Source organism: Salmo salar, chromosome 15, assembly GCF_965601325.2.
Source record: "Salmo salar chromosome 15, fSalSal1, whole genome shotgun sequence".
Classification (NCBI taxonomy): domain Eukaryota; kingdom Metazoa; phylum Chordata; class Actinopteri; order Salmoniformes; family Salmonidae; genus Salmo; species Salmo salar.
Window position 1 is genome coordinate 45,306,512 of NC_138305.1, and position 14,397 is coordinate 45,320,908.

The following is a 14,397-nucleotide window of genomic DNA, read 5'->3' on the forward strand; positions in this document are numbered from 1 at the left end:
GTCCGGAGGAGAGATGCTGGGTGCCGGTGGAGGACGTTTTGGACCCTTCGTTGCTGCGGGATTTCCACCGTCTCCACCCGGCTCGCCCTGCGCCTCGTCCTCCGGGTCGTCCCCGAGGTCGGTGTCGGTGCGCTGCTGGAGCCGCGCATCAAGGGGCGGGGGGGTACTGTCACGATTTCCGCCGAAGTCGGTCCCTCTCCTTGTTCGGGCGGCGTTCGGCGGTCGACGTCACCGGCCTTCTAGCCATCGCCGATAGACTTTTCATTTTCCATTTGTTTTGTCTTTGTCTTACACACCTGGTTTCAATCCCCCAATTACTTGCTCATTATTTAACCCTCTGTTCCCCCATGTTTGTTTGTTTGTTTGTTTGTTTGTTTGTTTGTTTGTTTGAGTAATTGTTTGTATGTATTACGGTCCATTATTGTGGGCTTGCTTTATTGTATTGTATTTGCCTATTTTGAGTAAATTACGTTTATTTACTCATATCTGCTGTCCTGCGCCTGACTCCTCTACACAAGCTACACACAGACCTCATTACAAAAACAGTTCAATTCAACAGGAGACGGTGAAGAGAAAGGCAAAGTACCTTAGAATACTTTGACTAATTATTTCTCCTTATGCTCAGTAAGGTTACAATAATAGTAATAACGTGTGTAGGACAGAGGACTGGGTATGATGTTGAATGTTTCATTATGTTGCTTCAAATGTTCTCTCATATGCTTTCAGGTTTGAACAGTTATGGCGGGACTTGTGGATGGCCATGTCAAACATCTTTGACAGGTTAAGGGAGCCCTCATCTTCCAAACTGTGTAGGACATTGTAAAGCAGCCTTCACTTATTCTGTGTGCACTATGTATTCCTCCCATACCTCCAAGCAGACCTAGACACCTTAACCAATGGATGGGATAAACATTCTCTGCACACCGAGCAAAATCTGACCCCCTACCAGCTATGGGAAATGGGACAAGCAGAGAATCCTGTCACCTTCCCTGGCAATGTGGAAGTAAAGATTTAAAGGAGCCACTATGAAAATGTAATTAAGTCTTATCTAAACATTTTTTTGGGTTGTTTGTAAATGAACATGATCTTCCATGTTCAGGATTTAAACAACTTGGTTGGGGACGATGCCTGCCTGTGGGAGGAGCATGGCCAGGGAATTTTGGTCCCACCAGTGGAGTGCCCACTGACAGAGCAGGATATGACACTGCTCTGATGGAGCCATGACCCAAACTCACCATCAAGACTATGGACAAGATATTTACGCATCTGTTTTGAACTATGTGCTGCTACTTATGGCTGAATGATCCTTATACCTCTGCTGATACTGTCTCAAGGAATAGTAACAGTCTAGTCCAGTAATTCTAAAAGGCTGCAATATTATGTAATGTGGTCGCAGCAAAATTATACCAATTGGTTGATTTTGATTGGTCATTAATGTTGTGGAAAATGTTATCCAAAGATTAAGGCGGCGACTATTTCATTGTATAATAGATCAATCTTTAATCAAGCAGCTGCAGGGGAAATCTGATTTCACAGGGAAGTACTCGAGGAGTAAATGGTTACATGTCCGTGATATAGTGGAAGGTGATCAGTCAATCATATTGTTACACAGCAGTTATTTTATACAAGCAACAGTTCCAGAACACAATGGCCTTGTTTTAGTGTGCAGACATACCAGGAGTCTATGAAAGGCATAACATCAGTCTAACACAGAACAGGCTACAGAGCAGCTCACTCTGAATTCGACCACCACTCAATGGACAACAGAATCAATGTTTATCTAAATTACTAAATGGAGATGTTTGAATACAAAAGAGTTGCAGTCATTAAATGTTAAAACTTTTCATTTTCCTTCTCATTTCTTTTTACTATATGGGGAAAAGTGATCCTTTTGACAGAAAATAAGCCTTCAAATAGAAACAATCGACACTGAATGGTATGTGATGCATGTAACGTCAACTCAGCAAAAAAAGAAACGTCCTCTCACTGTCAACTGTGTTTATTTTCAGCAAACTTGTGTAAATATTTGTATGAACATAACAATATTCAACAACTGAGACATAAACTGAAAAAGTTCCACAGACATGTAACTAACAGAAATGGAATAATGTGTCCCTGAACAAAGGGGGAGTCAAAATCAAAAGTAACAGTCAGTATCTGGTGTGGCCACCAGCTGCATTAAGTACTGCAGTGCATCTCCTCATGGACTGCACCAGATTTGCCAGTTCTTGCTGTGAGATGTTACCCCACTCTTCCACCAAGGCGCCTGCAAGTTCCCGGACATTTCTGGGGGGAATGGACATGCCCTCAACCTCCAATCCAACAGGACGCAGACGTGCTCAATGGGATTGAGATTCGGGCTCTTCGCTGGCCATTGTCATGCTGGAGGGTCGTGTCTGGATGAGCCTGCAGGAAGGGTACCACATGAGGGAGGAGGATGTCTTTCCTGTAACGCACAGTGTTGAGATTGCCTGCAATAACAACGAGCTCAGTCTGATGATGCTGTGACACACCGCCCCAGACCATGACGGACCCCCCACCTCCAAATCGATCCCGCTCCAGAGTACAGGCCTCGGTCTAACGCTCATTCCTTCGACGATAAACGCAATCTGACCATCACCCCTGGTTTTTGCCAGTCCTGTCTGGTCCAGCGACGGTGGGTTTGTGCCCATAGGTGACGTTGTTGCCGGTGATGTCTGGTGAGGACCTGCCTTATAACAGACCTACAAGCCCTCAGTCCAGCCTCTCTCAGCCTATTGCGGACAGTCTGAGCACTGATGGAGGGATTGTGCGTTCCTGGTGTAACTCGGGCAGTTGCTGTTGCCATACTGTACCTGTCCCGCAGGTGTGATGTTTGGTTGTACCAATCCTGTGCAGGTGTTGTTACACGTGGTCTGCCACTGCGACCAGATGTCCGTCCTGTTTCCCTGTAGCGCTGTCTTAGGCGTCTCACAGTACGGACATTGCAATTTATTGCCCTGACCACATCTGCAGTCCTATAATGCCTCCTTGTAGCATGCCTAAGGCACGTTGACGCAGATGAGCAGGGACCCTGGGCATCTTTCTTTTGTTGTTTTTCAAAGTCAGTACAAAGGCCTCTTTAGTGTCCTAAGTTTTCATAACTGTGACCTTAATTGCCTACCGTCTGTAAGCTGTTAGTGTCTTAACCGTTCCACAGGTCCATATTCATTAATTGTTATCTTTGAAAGACAGGGTCCTGAAAAAGGGACGTTTCCTTTTTCGCTGAGTTTAGAAACAAAAGTGATGCAATTTAGCACGTCGAGTAATGAGTATGTTCTGTGTTCACATGTAAAAGTGATTACTTTTGATAATGCTTTATCTGCCTTTCCAATGAAAACTAGTTTGAAAATTCTTAACATTTTATGGAAAAGATGTGTTTCTGGACGATGCACCATGCTGCCTTGTTGAAAACATGACCGACACATCATGGGCCATAGACCGGTGGTGACCTGCAGCTCAGCATAACCGAATCCGAAATGCGAGTGAGTGCGAGAGTTATGATAATGAGAAAAGTAATATGTCATTTACAGATTATTGGCTGAACTTATCAATCATCAAAATGGGGTAGACCCTATAATGGGTTGGGTATAGACAGCAAAATGACACATTCCTGGATTCTGGGACCATTGATATGCACCTGGCCATCTCCAGGTTACTGGAGGAATGCAGCGGTCTCTGGGTCTGTCCCTGCACCTCTGTCTGCTGATGATGCCCCTGACCATGCAATTGATGCACCTGAGCTTGTTGATGCGGTGGCACTGGACTCTGACCCTGATTAATAGTCTGGGTCAGCACAGAGATGAGGCTGTGTGCAGCTGAAACCACCTCTGAATACTCTCTGCTGAACACAAAGTGAACATCAGCTGGATATAGAGACAAGGGAAAAGCATTAACTGACTTGACCAATTTTGAATGTCTCTAGCTTAAATAGCCAGCTAGTCCAGAACATTTTGCTAAGGGTAATTCAGATACAATCAGATATGTATGACGAGCTTGAACGTATGCTTTCAGTATACCAAGTAGCTGTCCATAAAGGGCGAAATGTGATTTCAATCTCATGATGTAAGAGTGTTACCTAGCTAGCTAACTGGAGACATTCGTGATAGGACTAAAATCACATTGGCCTATTTCGACGTGACTTGGTTTAATAAAAACATACGGACAACCCTACGGCTGGCAGTGGCTAGCTACAGGCTGGCAGTGACTAGCTACAGGCATGTAGTGTCTAGCGATTCAGTCCATTTGGCTAGCTTGTCAGACAATTTAAGCCAGCCGACTAAACTATAGTTTAGTAACGTACTTCAAAATTGTCACGGGTCAATATACACTGAATAAATATATAAGCGCAACATGTAGTAAAAGATCCCCAAAAGTTTTCATACGCACAAAAAGCGTATTTATCAAAAACATTTGTGCACAAATTTGTTTACATTCCTGTTAGAGAGCATTTGTCATTTGCCAAGATAATCCATCCGCCTGACAATTGTGGCATATCAAGAAGCTGATTAAACATCATGATCATTACACAGGTGCACCTTGTACTGGGGACAATAAAAGGCAACTAAAATGTGCAGTTTTGTCACACAACACAATGCCACAGATGTCTCAAATTTTGAGGGTGCATGCAATTGGCATGTTGACTGCAGGAATGTCCACCAGAGCTGTTGCCAGAGAGTTGAATGTAAATTTTTCTACCATAAGCCGCCTCCAGCATTGTTTTTAGAGAATTTGGCAGTACGTCCAACCAGCCTCACAACCGCAGACCACGTTGTATGGTGATGTGTTGGCAAGTGGTTTGCTGATGTCAATGTTGTGAACAGAGTGTCCAATGGTGGTCGTGGGGTTATAGTATGGGCAGGCATATCTTACGGACAACGAGCACAATTGCATTTTATCGATGGCAATTTGAATGCACAAAAATACTGTGACGAGATCCTGAGGCAATTTTTTTTTAAAGGTAACTGTGACCAACAGATGCATATACAGTGCATGCATAGAAGTATTCAGACCCTTTGACTTTTTCCACATTTTGTTACATTACAGCTTTATTCTAAAATGGATTTGATAGTTTTTTTCCCCTCATTAAACTACACACAATACACCATAATGACAAAGCAAAAACGGGTTATTAGAAATTGTCGCTAATTTATTAAATCTGAAGTATCCCATTTATATAGGTATTCAGACCTTTTACTCAGTACTTTGTTAAAGCACCTTTGGCAGCGATTACAACCTCAATTTTTGGGGGGTATTACGCTACAAGCTTGGCATACCTGTATTTGGGGAGTTTCTCCCATTCTTCTCTGCAGATCCTCTCAAGCTCTGTCAGGTTGGATAGGGAACGTTGCTGCACAGCTATTTTCAGGTCTCTCCAGAGATGTTCGATCAGTTTCAAGTCCCGGCTCTGGCTGGGCCACTCAAGGACATTCAGAGACTTGTCCAGAAGCCACTCCTGCATTGTCTTGGCTGTGTGCTTAGGGTCATTGTCCTGTTGGAAGGTGAACCTTCACCCAAGTCTAAAGTCTTTGAGTGCTCTGGATCAAGGATCTCTCTATACTTTGCTCCGTTCATCTCTGCCTCAAACCTGACTAGTCTCCCAGTCCCTGCCGCAGAAAAACATTCCCACAGCATGATGCTGCTACCACCATGCATCACCGTAGGGATGGTGCCAGGTTTCCTCCAGACGCGACACTTGGCATTCAGGCCAAAAAGTTCAATCTTGGTTTCATCAGACCAGAGAATCTTGTTTCTCATGGTTTGATAGTCTTAAGGTGCCTCTTGGCAAACTCCAAGTGGGCTGTTGTGCATTTTACTGAGGAGTGGCTTCCGTCTTGCCGATCTAACATAAAGGCCTGATCGGTGGAGTGCTGCAGAGATGGTTGTCCTTCTGGACGGTTCTCCCTTCTCAACAGAGGAACTCTAGAGCACTGTCAGAGTAACCTTTGGGTCTTGTTCACCTCCCTGACCAAGGCCCTTTTCCCCTGATTGCTCAGTTTGGCCAACTCTAGGAAGAGTCTTGGTGGTTCCAAACTTCTTCCATTTAAGAATGATGGAGGCCACTGTGTTCCTGGGGACTTTCAATGCTGCAGAAATGTTTTGGCACCCTTCCCCAGACCTGTGCCTCAACACAATCCTGTCTCGGAGCTCTACGGACAATTCCTTTGACCTCATGACTTTTTTTTTTCAAAATCATGTCAAATCAATTGAATTTACCACACGTGGACTCCAATCAAGTTGTTGAAACAGCTCAAGGATGATCAATGAAAACAGGATGCACCTGAGCTCATTTTCAAGTCTCATAGCAAAGGGTCTGAATACTTATGTAAATAAGGTATTTCTGTTTGTAATTTTTAACAAATTAGCAAACATTTCTAAAAACCTGTGTTCATTTTGTCATTATGGGGTATCGTGTATAGATTGTTGATTTTATTTTTTATTTAATCCATTTTAGAATAAGGCTGTAACATAAGAAAATGTGGATAAAGTCAAGGGGTCTGAATACTTTCCGAAGGCACTGTATGTATTTCCTGTATGTATGTATGTATGTATGTATGTATGTATTTCACTCAATCTAAAGCATAGACTTTGAATATGACAGTCAGATTTTAGTTTGGAGAAATTACTTAACGGACTATTGGTGAAATGCATGTTGTCAATGTAGGATGAATGAAATGAATGATTGATGATTAAAATTTTTATTTTGGGTAGTAATGCAAGCGACTGTTACTGAAATACTAGCTTTTTATTTTTTGAGAGGTGATTCAGTAATGATCATCTATTTTATTTTGGGTGTATAATGCGAGCGACCATTATCAATGCTAGTTGTTTTGGTTTTGGAGAGGTGGTTATAATACTCATCTCTTCTATTTTATTTTGAGTTGTAATGCGAAGAGACCATTACTATAATACTAGTCAGTTTCTTTAGGAGAGGTGGTTCAGAGATAATAATCACCTACCGTAAATTCCGGACTATAAGCCGCAACTTTTTTCCCACGCTTTGAACCTCGCGGCTTAAACAAAGACGCAGCTAATATATGGATTTTTCCAACTTTCAATTTTTTTTCTCCAAAAAAACACATTCTGTGACGTGCACAGTTTTTTGGCGGCATGAAGCTTTCATTAGACCAATGAAATTGCCGAACGGGTTAAGGTCAAACAACTTTTTTGTTTACTGTTTAGATTAAATCGAGCGCTCTCAAACTTCCCATCATTCTGATTACGGTAGTCATTTTGTCACCCTCATCATGGCAAAGACACGGAGAAATGCATATGATGCAGCTTTCAAGTTGAAGGCGATTGATCTGGCTGTTGGAAAAGGAAATAGAGCTGCTGCACGGGAGCTTGGTCTTAATGAGTCGATGATAAGACGTTGGAAACAGCAGCGTGAGGAATTGACTCAGTGCAAAAAGACAACTAAAGCTTACTGCTAATTTTTTATTTTTTGTTACAAGCCGTGTTTCGTTAAAGCCTATTTTTGTTACAAGCCGTGTTTCATTAAAGCCTATTTATTTTTGTTACAAGCCATGTTTCGTTAAAGCCTGTGTAAAGTTCATTTGTTTCAATGTACCAGTAGGCACCTGCGGCTTATAGACATGTGCAGCTTATTTATGTTCAAAATATATATATTTTTTTTAATTCAGTGGGTGCGGCTTATATTCAGGTGTGCTTAATAGTCCGGAAATTACGGTAATTTTATACTAGTTATTTTGGTTTTGAAGAGGTGGTTCAGCGTTAGTCATGTATTTTATTTTGGGTTGTAATGCTAGCGACCATTACATAAATACTAGTTATTTCTTATTTTGTAGTGTTTATTTTGAAGAGGTACCCAGAGAATGAGTTGAGTTTATGTATAGTGGTAATTCTGTGTGAGATTTACCAAGTGATTGAGTTGAGTTGTTTATGTATATAGTGTGTTGTATGTTTCATTGTTTGGTTGTCTTTGGATTATGGCAGGGTTTATTGGGTAATGGCCCAATAGTGGAATAAAAAAGTTAGGAGTAGGACAGAAATTATTTGAATAGAAGGTTGTAAGTCGCTCTGGAAAAGAGCGTCTGCTAAATGACGTAAATGTAAATGTAAAAATGAACGTATTTGTTCATAAAATGTTACTTTGTATCACCACCAGGGGGTACTGGTTTATAACATTTACTATTACTCTACACCCTTTAGGATTAGGATTTTTGGATTTTTTGGAAAAAACATTTTTTCACCTTTATTTAACCAGGTAGGCTAGTTGAGAACAAGTTCTCATTTGCAACTGCGACCTGGCCAAGATAAAGCAAAGCAGTTCGACACATACAACAACACAGAGTTACACATGGAATAAACAAACATACAATCAATAATACAGCATGTGCAATATATACATCAATATATACAGCATGTGCAAATGAGGTAGGATAAGGGAGGTAAGGCAATAAATAGGCCATGGTGGCGAAGTAATTACAATATAGCAATTAAACACTGGAATGGTAAAATGTGCAGGTAGAGATACTGGGGTGCAAAAGAGCAAGATAAATAAATAAATACAGTATGGGGATGAGGTAGATTGGATGGGCTATTTACAGATGGGCTATGTACAGGTGCAGTGATCTGTGAGCTGCTCTGACAGCTGGTGCTTTAAGCCAGTGAGGGAGGTAAGAGTCTCCAGCTTTAGTGATTTTTGTAGTCTGCCATGCGGGTTTCTCTGTGAGGCCCGTGTGTGACATATATTTGAGTTTAGTAGAACCAATTACTATAGCCTGGATTAAGTGAGAAAAGAATTAGGATTACAGTATCACCCACTGTTATTTAACACACACTGAAAGAAGATAGAGGAGAATTTATATAGGCATATTCCTACATATTACACCCACTTTAGAATAACCCTATACAAATTGGAAAACACATTCCACGCAGACTATCTAAATAAAAAAAAGTTGGAGCACCATGGAACAGTCAAATCAGAATGAGGAGATAGGAGCAATGAAGCCTGTCACGCCTGTTGAATATATGCAAAAGAAGTTTCCTGCTTTGGAATTTACATTCACTTTTAAGAAATGGCATGTCTGGACAGAGATGGCAGGAGAAAATAGATATCCAATGGCTGGTTCCTTCAACAAGACTAGGTTGGATTTAGTCAAGGAGATAATTCAGACAAGAAAAATGGACAAAAAGAAGATGATGAAGAAGAAGTACCCGTGTATCAGAAACTGTGATAGGAATGATGATGCGGGAAGGACAGATCTTCATGAACAACGCTACCGTGACCAAACTAAAGCTGGAAAAGAAAATAGAATGCGGAATGAAAGAACTGAGTCAATACAAAGGAAGAACAGGAGTACTCCCAATTTTGAGACTCAACCCAGAGGACCCCTGGGTGACTATACACAGATCTACCCTCTCATGCCACTGACAGAAGAAAATGGAGAAGTAACCACAAAGGAGGTGGATGGCACAACAGCAGCAACAAGTGACATGAGAACAGTTGAATTGAATGGAAGAAAAATAAATCAAAGCACAGGAAAAAAACATGTAGTATTAGCTGCAGTAGATGTGGAAGGTGATATTGAGGTTATACGGCCCCTACCAGACCATTTATCAGCGCAACAGACAAATTTATTAGCTCTGACCCCATTTATTAGCTCTGACCCCATTTATTAGCTCTGACCCCAGCTTGTGAATTAGGGGAAGGGAAGGCCCTTACTTTCTACTCAGATTCAGCATATGATAGTAGGATTTGAAGAGCAAGAGAGTTTACTAGTACCACTGGCACACCTATTGAAAACAGACCTTATGTTGAACAGTTGATTGACGCTATGTGAAAACCTAACACATTGGCTATTGTGAAGGTTGAGGCATACACGGGTTGATGTGGTATTGATAGAATTGGTAACAGCATAGCTGATGAGGCGGCCAAATTGGCTGTTTCCCACGCACATGCATTTTATTTTGTTGTTGTTGTTTGTGTCATTTGAAACTACTGCTCTTGAGGAACAGCAGCAGGCTGATATTCTCATTCGCCAAGTGTGGAAGGAGAGAGGGTGTGCTCTCTGTCCTAGGTCTGGCTTATGGCTATATCTTTTGTATGGCATGCCCTGTTTACCATCAACCATGTTCTTTAATATTTGCCGATTGGCTCATGGAGTGAGCCGTTCATCAAAGGGGATATGAGAGGAGAATGGAGGAGGAGGAGAATGTTAGAAAATTTGACCCAAAATTTGAATCAGCACGTAAAACAGTTCATTTTTCGTTGCGCGGCATGTTTGTTATATAATATAGACAAGGGAACTCCATTGCAACCAGGGAAGTTCCCCACTTCAAAAGGATATTTTGTCTACCTAGCTATGGATTTCATAGACATGGTAGAGCAAAAAGAAAGAACGAGATACTGCCTGGTGATAATTGACAGGTTCACCAGGTGGGTGGAACCATCCCACCACCAACTGCGTTGCGCGAACAGTTGCAAAATTGCTAGTTAGGGAGTTTATGCTCAGGTTCGGAGTGCCTGAGGTTTGTCTGCAGACAATGGGACCCATCTCATAGGAGATGTGGTTACCCAAATGGCCAAATTGATAGGTGTTGACCAGAAGTTTGTGTCCATCTATCAACCGCGGAGTAACGAGAGTTACTGAGGGCTAATCTGTACCCTGAAAAGCTCCCTTGTCAAACTATGCCATTCCACAGGAATGACATGGGTAGAGGGATTACCTCTTGTCCTCATGAAAATGTGCAGCAGCCTTAACAAAGGTATTGGGTGTACACCTTATGAAATGTTAACAAGACGACCAATGAACACCCCAGGGGTGAGACCTATGACTGACCGACAGATAGACATAACTGAGATATAGTGCGACCATCTTGAGTACATGAAGGAACTAACTTCTGTTGTAAGTTTTCTCCACTCTGACACTAGGAAAGCAGCAGAACCGATCCCAGGTGAAGACCCTGACGAGCTACCCATAAACGTTGGAGAATGGGTGAAACTCAGGGTCCACAAGCGAAAATGGAACCAACCACGATGGATGGGTCTGTTCCAGGTAACCATGGTAACACCAACAGCCCTGCGGGTAGAGGAGAGGTCCGGCTAGCATCATCTCTCCCACTGCAAGCATCTCCCAGAGTGGAAGCCATGGATGAGCAACTGGAGGAAGGGAGAGCAGGGCCCCGAGAACATCTGAAGGAGGAAGAAGGTCCAAGCAAAATAGGAGCAGAAGGCCGAGACCAAAGGTCAGAAAAACCAACAGAGGGTTCAGCCACAGAACCTTAAGAGTCATCAGATGTCGAGGAAACCATCATACACACACACTATGGTTGTGAAACAAGAAAGTCGCAACCATGGAAAAACACATGCAGTGTATTTATTGCTCTCCAAATCCTACTCGTTCCCTTTGTGGACAGGTATGTGGAGAATAATAAATGGGTGAAAACAGTGACATACATAGGATTACAGGGTAGGGGGAACACATCTGGCACATGGGTAATGATTTTCCAGATACCCACCTCCACAGCCTTTCTGTGGGAAAGCCAGGTAGTACCAATTTGAAAGAATGATTTTGGATGTTAATTACTCCATTTCATGCAAAGGAACAATACCAGAGTTGGACAAAGAAACAGCAATTATACTATTCTGATGTTGGTCACTAGGGGGAGGGAAGCAACATGGGAAGGTGGAGTATCCAATAAGACAATAGGTAATAGTTCAGATGCAGCTAAAGAATATAAGGAGGGTGGGCCCATTGAGACTATATGGCCAAGGTAGGAGAAGGTTCCTAGTGTACAACCAGGCAACAATTCCCAGCTGATTAAATGCATAGGACCTCCATAAGTACAATGGGGAGAGTATCTGACTGGGAGTGTAAAGCCCCTAAATGATAAAGGAGATGTTGTGTTGACAGGATTAAAACCCACAATAACTCCCCCTGTTTGTTTCTGCAACCCAGGGTATGTGGATGTAGGAAACACAACTAAATTGCCTGTCTTACACAGGCCTAAAAACAGATACCAGTAGTTTTGATGTACTGGACGGGCAACAATTGATAACTAGGGTAAATATGTCAAACATAGGCAAAGGCATGGGGACACCTCTGGATCATCTCTGGATCTGTGGGGGTAAAGGCTACATTTTCCTCCCCATGGGATGGAAAGGGTGTTATTATCTGGGGAAAACTGAACTGACAGTAACAACATTACTTGCTTCTGAGCTGCTGAACAGTTCTTTGCAAATTAGTTTCAGATCGAGTGGCAGAGCTAAAAGAGCAGTGGCTCAAATAATGAAGCTTATGGGCATGTGCTGTCTCAGATAGAGATGGCAGCCCAATGTAATCTTTCCAGGTGCAAGAGTAGTAGTAAAGGGTAAGGGGATTAACAATTTGACATACTCCATGCAGGCCCTTACTAATTTGATAGTACAGGGTTTTACTCAGTTGTCACTAAATGTGCGAATTTGAAGGCAGTAGCGACCAGAGACGAAATGGCACATATTGGCTAAAGACAGAGGGGCCTACAGGTCCCTTGGAATAAACAATGAGAAGTTCTATGTCATGTTGCTTCCTGACTCCTCTGACAACATGACAGCTATTATTAATGACCTGGCTAAATTAGGAGGTACTCTGTGAAAAGCTGACAGCACCATCTTTGACCAAATTGGACACTGGTTTAATGGTGTATTTGGAAACGTGATGGGTAAGGTAATAATGATCCTGTCTGTCATGATTGTTCCACTCCTGGTAGGACTACTGTGTTTTGCTGTTGCTTTATGTATAATAAAGTGCTTGGCTAGAAAGACTGTTGAACATTTGGGGATTATGGGACACGTGTATGTTGGGGTGGTCACAAGAAGGGAGCAAACTTACCTAATGTGGTGGAGGGAAGATATGGGAGATACTAGAATTTGTCGTGTATATATGGGTCAACTGAGAGAAGAGTATAGTGATAGGAGAAACTATGATGAAGGGGATTTTAGTGTGTTAGACTTACAGGTGACAGGTGTAAACATTTCCAGGATAGAAGAAGTCATGGGAGCACCTTTTGGATGGATATGGGTATGCAGTGACAAGTGGTATTTCACTTTACCTTCTGGATGGGAGGGTGGGGGTGTTGTTGTTATTTGGGGAGAACAGAAATGTACCTGTTAAGAATTCCGGTCACCGATCTTTTCAGTGAGACCGGTAAAACCAACTCTGGGGTACTGCAGCGTGCCAAACGACTCATCCCAGAAAATCAGGAAGCCTATGGTCATGTCCTACACCTGGGTGAGATTTTGGTATATCAATCATACCCTCCGGAGGTGTGGCTGTCCTAGGAAAGTGGGTAAACAATTTAACCTATTCTTTACAGGCCCATATGAATTTAATGATCCGAGGATTTAGCCAACTCTCATTAGATGTCCAAAATCTGAAAGCTGTCGTCGGCAACCATGAGTTGGCTTTAGATGATCTTTTGGAGAAGGAAGGAGAACACTGTAACATACTAGGTATTATTGATCCTGATAATTGTGTTATGCTCCTCCCTGACTCCTCTAAGAATGACTGCAATAACTGATAAGATTGCTGATCTTAGTAAAACTCTCTCAAAATCTGAAAAATCTGTTTTTGACAAAATTGGTGACTGGTTTAATGCTAGATTTGGAAATGTGATGGGAAAAGTTATGTTGACCCTGTTTTCATTGTTTATTCTTATACTTGTGGGAGGTTTGGTGATTTTGGTTACTGTTTATATTTGTAAGAAAATGACTGTAACTGCTAAAGAACATGCTGGAATGATGGTGTTGGTGGAAGCTCATACAAATCATGCTGAAAATGATACTGGTACATTTCTGGTTTCTCTTAATCTCATTGTTTATTCAACTCGTGTGGTTTCTCCCAGGACTCAAGAGGAAATTGGAGTATAGACAGACTCACCCCACCCCCACCAGCATTCCAGGAACCTCAGAAGTTGTTTCTCCCTTTACCAGGCCATCCCTGGGATCAAATGGATCCAGGGGATTTGCCTAATCTATTTGACTTCAGAGGAGAATATTATGATTGAAGCTGTGAGACTAATTAGTCTCAAAGGGATATAAGATACTGTCATAATGCTAATTTTACCAATGATTGACAAGGAAACAGGAACGAACCCTAACGGGCTGAAGGGAGGGGTTCGCTGTCATAGGAATTTTCTATCCCCATGATAATAATTAACAATCAATAAGCCTTGACTAATTCCCAAGGTTTGTAAGACAATGGGTTAATAATTAGGCAAGGACTCAGCTTTCTGCAAAACGTTCGTGCGGTTTATTCAGAGAACGTTCTGCCCAACATTAACAAAGAAGTTAATTTTATCCTCTCTCTCCGCTTACGCACACACCTCTGCACCAAAAGTAGATAACCTACGCACACACATACACACAAACAGTAG